This window comes from Natator depressus, chromosome 6, assembly GCF_965152275.1.
Source record: "Natator depressus isolate rNatDep1 chromosome 6, rNatDep2.hap1, whole genome shotgun sequence".
Lineage (NCBI taxonomy): Eukaryota > Metazoa > Chordata > Testudines > Cheloniidae > Natator > Natator depressus.
The window spans coordinates 32,468,706-32,475,126 of record NC_134239.1 but is presented as its reverse complement, the minus strand read 5'-3'; positions in this window follow the sequence as shown (position 1 = coordinate 32,475,126).

Here is a 6,421-nt window from a genome sequence, read left to right as displayed (position 1 = left end):
GGGCAATGGGTGAAAAAATGCCTGGGGCTGCGTACGCGTCACTGAAAATGAGGTGCAGGCTTTGTTCTAAACGGTAGCAGAGGCAGTTCATGTTCTTTGCCAAAAGCAGAGGTGAAGATTTTTTTTTCCCGGATGCACCATTTCCGCTGGGAAGTTCTCTCTCAGATCCCCAGGAAAGCAGCATCCAAATGTCTACTTCTCAATTTCTCAGGCTCCAGCGTGACATACCTTAGAACCAAAGGAAACATAAAACGAATGTCATTAGTTGCTTTGTAGCAGCCCTTCAACTCACGGATAACATTGTCCAAAATGGCATAGAACACATTCCTTCTGAATAAAGGCTCAGAGTCATCTGGGGTGATAGAACATGATTCCTCAGGTGTCTCATAATGAATTTGTTTCAGTTTCCTACTCTCTATTGCCATAAGGGTGGCAAAATTCCCATACCTTTTCTCACAAGGCATGCTTCCAACAGAAGTATGGGACACTAATCTTGAAGTTGCATTAATTCTTCAATAACATCAGCAGTGAGAAATTACTCTGATCAAGACAGGTTTCAGAGTAGCAGCCGTGTTAGTCTGTATTTGCAAAAAGAAAAGGAGGACTTGTGGCACCTTAGAGACTAACAAATTTATTTGAGCATAAGCTTTCGTGAGCTACAGCTCACTTCATCGGATGCTGCATTGATGGGCTTCTGGCCGGTGCCTACCTTAGGCTAGGGCAGGGGTGGGCAAACTTTTTGGCCTGAGGGCTACATCTGGGTATAGAAATTGTGTGGCGGGTCATGAACGCTCATGAAATTGGGGGTTGGGGTGTGGGGGGGGGGCTCTGGATGGGGATGAGGGACTTGGGTTGCAGGAGGGTGCTCTGGGCTGGGACCGAGGGGTTTAGAGGGTGGGAGGGGGATCAGGGCTGGGGTGCAGGGGTGGTTGAGGCTCTGTCTGGGGGTGCAGGCCCTGGGGTGGGGCTAGGGATGCAGGGTTTGGGGTACCGGCGGGTGCTCTGGGCTGGGACCGAAGGGTTTGGAGGGCAGGAGGGGGATCAGGCTTGGGGCACGAGTTGGGGCTCAGGGATGCAGGCTCAAGGCAGCACTTACCTGAAGCAGCGGCATGTGCCACCTTCCGGCTCCTACGCAGAGGAGCGGCGCCAGCCAGGTGGCTCTGTGCACTGCCCCATCTGCAGGTGCTGCCCCTGCAGCTCCCGTTGGCTGTGGTTCCCAGCCAATGGAAGCTGCGGGGGGTGGGGCAGCATGCAGACTCCCTGGCTGCCCCTACATGTAGGAGCCGGAAAGGGCACATGCCGCTGCTTCCAGGAGCTGCATGGAAAGCCCCTGATCCTGCTCCCCGGCTGGAGCGCTGGAGCAGGGAAAGCCCCTGACTCAAGGGCCAGATTAAAAATTGTTACAGACCAAACACGGCCCACAGGCCGTAGTTTGCCCACCCCCGGCCTAGGGCCTGGGAAAGTGTATCCATTTTCTACACTTTACTTAGGGACTGTGTGAGACTATAGTAAAAGTGTGACTGGCAGTTGTGAAATTCATAAATATTTTGTAATAACCAAACAATTTGTGCAGAGTACATATTATGCAAACAGTCATGCTGCTGATATGTATTGTGTGCATACAAGAATGAACACACAGTTCTGCAGCACTATTCATATATACTGAAACAGAAGAGGTTGTTACAAGCTTTTACAATAGCACTCTCTGGACTGAATTTATTCTTATTTCTCATGTCGAATGCTTACTTTCCATACTCATATTTAACAGGTTCCCATTGCAGAATTCACACCCCACTCCCAAACATTTAAAAATCATTAAGATCTAGTAAGTGTTTGGTTTTTTTTGTTTTGTTTTTTTTAATTGCCTTATGGTTTCTGAGCCATTAGGGTACATTCAGGTCATGTTTTCAGATTTTTCTCTGTCACCATCAGAGGTAAAAACCTACTTTTTAAAAAATGGAAGCTGAGATTCTCACATAATCACTTTACTCCAGGAGCTGGACCATTAATTAAAAAAAACAACAAATATCATGAGACATGACAAAATTACAAGAGTTGCCAACATTCTTGTGCAACAGCACTATTGCTCTTGCGCAATATTGAAGGTAGCGGGGAATATCTTAGCCCCTATGCCCTTACACACTGCAAATCCAGGGCCTGGGGTGAGTTTCAGAGGAACAGCCTGGATCTTTGAACTCACCATGTCCCTCTCAAAAGCCTCCATCACCTCAGCATTATGATCCTTTAGAGATGCCAGTTCAGATCTTTGTTTGCTCCCCTACAGCTGCACCAAGCCCTCTACTGGTAAGCTAAAAATGTGCTCTATTATACATCTCCATGGATGGATGCACAGTGTCCATCTTTACTATAAAAAAGTATTTTGGATGTTTTTTATGAGAAATTACTGATGAATTGAAATATTGCTTGTTTGTCATGCCAAGGCTTTCTCATGGCCTTCTTTCCATGCAGGCTTTTAACATGATAGGCAGGTGTCACAGAGTCACCGGGCAGTGCTCTGGAACTACTCCATACGAAGCCAGTCAGGACTCTGGGGGAGCATGCCTCCTCTTTGTGAGCATACTGTCTCCAGGGCAAGAAGCTTACACTGCTTCGACCTTCCTGGGGTTGACCTCAGAGCATCCAGCATCCCCTTCCACACCATGCGCTTCCCATAGCGAGTCTGCACAGGCGGGGCTCCTGGGGAAGCCACAGGGCCCTGCACTCCAATTCCGCAGTCAGAAGTGACTCTCAGCCAGCCAATAAAACAGAAGGTTTATTAGATGACAGGAACATGGTCTAAAACAGAGCTTGTAGGTACAGAGAACGGGACCCCTCAGTCAGGTCCGTCTTGGGGGGCAGGGAGGCCAGAGCCCCATCTGGGCCTCCTTTCATTTCCCCAGCCAGCTCCAAACTGAAACTCTCCTGCCCCTCCTCTGGCCTTTGTCTCTTTCCTGGGCCAGGAGGCCACCTGATCTCTTTGTTCTCCAACACCTTCAACTCGTACCTTGCAGGGGAGGGGCCTAGGCCATCAGTTGCTAGGAGACAGAGTGTCAGCCAGTCTCTGTGCAGACACCAACACACTGGCCCTCTAGGGCTGTGCAACAATCACACACCCTTATCCCACCACCTAGATACTTAAGAAATGCCTAGGGGAAACTGAGGCACCCACCCAGTATTCAGAGAAAACATTAAGGACATTCCCACTTTGTCACAGCAGGGCTTATATTCAGCCAGAGCTGTCTGGAGCAGACCTCCGGTAAATATTTTCAGGTGCCTCCTGAAGGGTAGAAGCCCCGAACCCCAGTATGTCCTGTAGGACAGAAGCCCCCAAGCCCCGGCACACCCTGTGGGGCTGAAGCACTGAGCCCCAGCATGCCTCATGGGGCTAAAACTCTGAGACCCACCGCCTTGCAGCTGAAGTCCAGAGCCCCAAATGGGGAGGAGGGTGTGTGGTGGGCTCCAGAAAATACTATATGAGAATTTAAGTCCTGATGATAGGTGTATCTCTTAAGAGTTATGGATTAGGACTAGTATGTCTACTTTATATGTTCAATATTTTCTGTGCTAAAAGTATGACCTATTCCTTCATATCATGCTTCCCGAGAGCAATGCTGCCTGCTGGCTTCCCAGTGAGTTTCTCTCTCCAAAGCAAGGACTCTCCCTAGGAGAGAACTACACAAACCTGGTTCTATAGTGATGAAGATTGGAACTTTTAACCAGGAATGGTTGCTAATGTTTCCTTTTATAATCACCCCCTTTTGCCCACAATATTGTCTGATGGGGGGACATCCTTCGTCATCACAAAGGTGATTTTACAGGACCTTCATCACTGTACCTCCAAAATTTGCAGGCTTGTCCCAGATGCAATTCCTCTAGTTGCTGCTAGGTGGCAATTATTGCCTAGAAAAACAGATTTATTTAAACTATGATATTTGTTATGCCTTTGTTTAAGGTATATGGGCACCTAGAATCAGTGTCCTCTCTCAACAAATAATTTTTCCATCTTTCCTATCTTGTTTCCTGGTTATGTTTACTAAACCATTTTTTTTCTTTAGTTGTCAAGCAACAGCCATCCAATCTACATCCTTTACGCCAGCAGCCGCCTAAGGAAGAAGAGCAGATGGTCTAGTTTCAGAAACAAAGAGTGCTTTCATTGTTTATGAAACCCTTTTACTTATATAACATTGTAGTGGAGTGTTTGACCTTTGCAAAAGATTGGAGGCAATAGTGTTTGTGTTGTTCTTTAACTTTAAAAAATACTTGTTGATGTCCTGGTTACTTTTTAAAAATACGTGGCTCTCACTATTATGGCACATATGTGTTCCCTTTGAGGTACTCCCATCATTTATTACAGTGTGTTACAGGTTGTCAGGATTTAGGACTCTGAAGAAAGAGATAGGCAGGACTATTCTATTGACTCATGTTGGAAGCCATACCAGGCAGGACACATAAGTTCCAGTCCCAGGTATGAGAGGGATTGTAGCTCCTTTAAGAAGGAAGAAGGAAGTAGATGCAGGGAAAAAGCCTAGGAACAAGCCACGCTTAGGAAGTTTTGTCATTCAAGTTAACTATAAAAGCAAACCTCAGGCAAGAGGTAAGTTCTCTACACTATCACAGTGTGTGTATATAGTGTGAAGGACTCTTCCCAGCCACATAAGGTTTTACAAATTAGTGAATATCTGTCACAAAATTACACATGCATGCACTTTATTTCAAACTATTTTACAGCCTGAATATTTTGCTTTCTATGAAATGGTATCAAACTGACATTCCCAAATTTCTGAGTTCAATATGAAAAATGATCTGTTTGGAGGGGAAAATAGTTTAGAATTCAAAAATATTGATGTTTGTGTTGAAAATATAGCAGTTTTAAAAATTTTACCAATTTGTAAAAGCTGAAAGAATTAAAAACAATGAAGGCATCCAGATTTTGTAATAAAAATATTGCACATCCACTACAATACACCCTCGCTATAATGCCTTTCATAATAATGAACCTTCAGATATAATGAACCCAGTCCCTGGATCCCACCTCCAGCCCTGCCACTGCAGCGGGGGCTGGCGGAGCTCTCAGCCCCCAGCACAGCTACGGAGTCCTCCCTCCCCCACAGTGGCTTTCTTGATATAATAAACCCCTGGCTATAATGAACAAATGGCTTGGATCCTGAGGGGTTTGTTATAGGAAGAGTGTACTGTATTTGCTTTGTTCTTCGTTGTCACATATGTATTGTACTCTGAGAAAATTCACTGGGGCACTTTTCACTTTCTATCCCCAGGACATAAGGAAAGTGTGAGAACAAACCAAAGGGTTTTTCCCCCTAAAGGCATTGTCTAGTTTATATAAAAAACTTATCTAGTGCTGGTGCTATCATAGGTGCATCAAATAATTCAGGTCTTAGTTAGTCTTTTCACTGAACTCTGCATATTAAATACCGCCAAACAATCACCTCAAAAAGAGGTACAAGCGTTTGCTCACGAAAGTCTTAGATTTCTGTGCACACAAATCAGATAGCCATTTAACTATCCGATGGGCATTCACAGATTAGAGTTTTTACATTTTGGAATAGCAACTTTTGTAGAAAAAACATATTGCAGATTATGAATAAAATATTCAGGGCAAAGCCACATAGAATCAGAGAAGATAAAGTTTGAAAAGATCAGTTAGGTTATCCATTCCATCCCCTGCTGAATACAGGATTGCTATCTCCACTAATGTTTTTCCCAAGCTAGTGTCAAACGTCTCATGTGAAGGTGCTTTCACCACTTTCTCATCTATTAAAAGAATATCTATTTAATGTAGCAGATGTTTATATTATTTAGTTTTTATTAAAACCTTTGCTTTCTTCACTGTAGGGTTTTTCAATCTGCAAACTAATAATTGCACTCCAGATGTTTCACAACACAGATGTCAATTCAATTGCTACCTCTTCCACACATTTCCTGTGTGACTTCAGGCAAGTCATTTTTTCTTTGTGTCTCAGTTCCCAGGTTGTAAAATTGGGATAATAATGCTTTCTTTCTCTCATCCTGTGTCTTAGTCTGTAAATTCTCAAGGCCTGGTGTATCTCTTACCTACCTGCAGCACCTTACACAATGGGGCATTGATTTCAGTTTGGACCTGTAAGTACTACTGCAATATAAATAATAAACAATGGAGTTATACCAGAAATGGATTTTGTTCTTTCATTGTACCATTCTACTGAGACAGTTCATGTTTCTGTCTTTACTTTTATTTCTTTTCTAGTATGAACATGGCAGGTAACCATACTTTTTCCCAGAACTGAGTAGTGACTTTGTGTATTGCTTGTCAGTGGGATGGCTTCTAGATTTGCTATCAGTAAAACTTAGACCACACTGGAGAAGAAACCCATTACTTTTTTTAAAATGTAGAGATAAGGGAAGTCAATAAGGGAGTCAACAA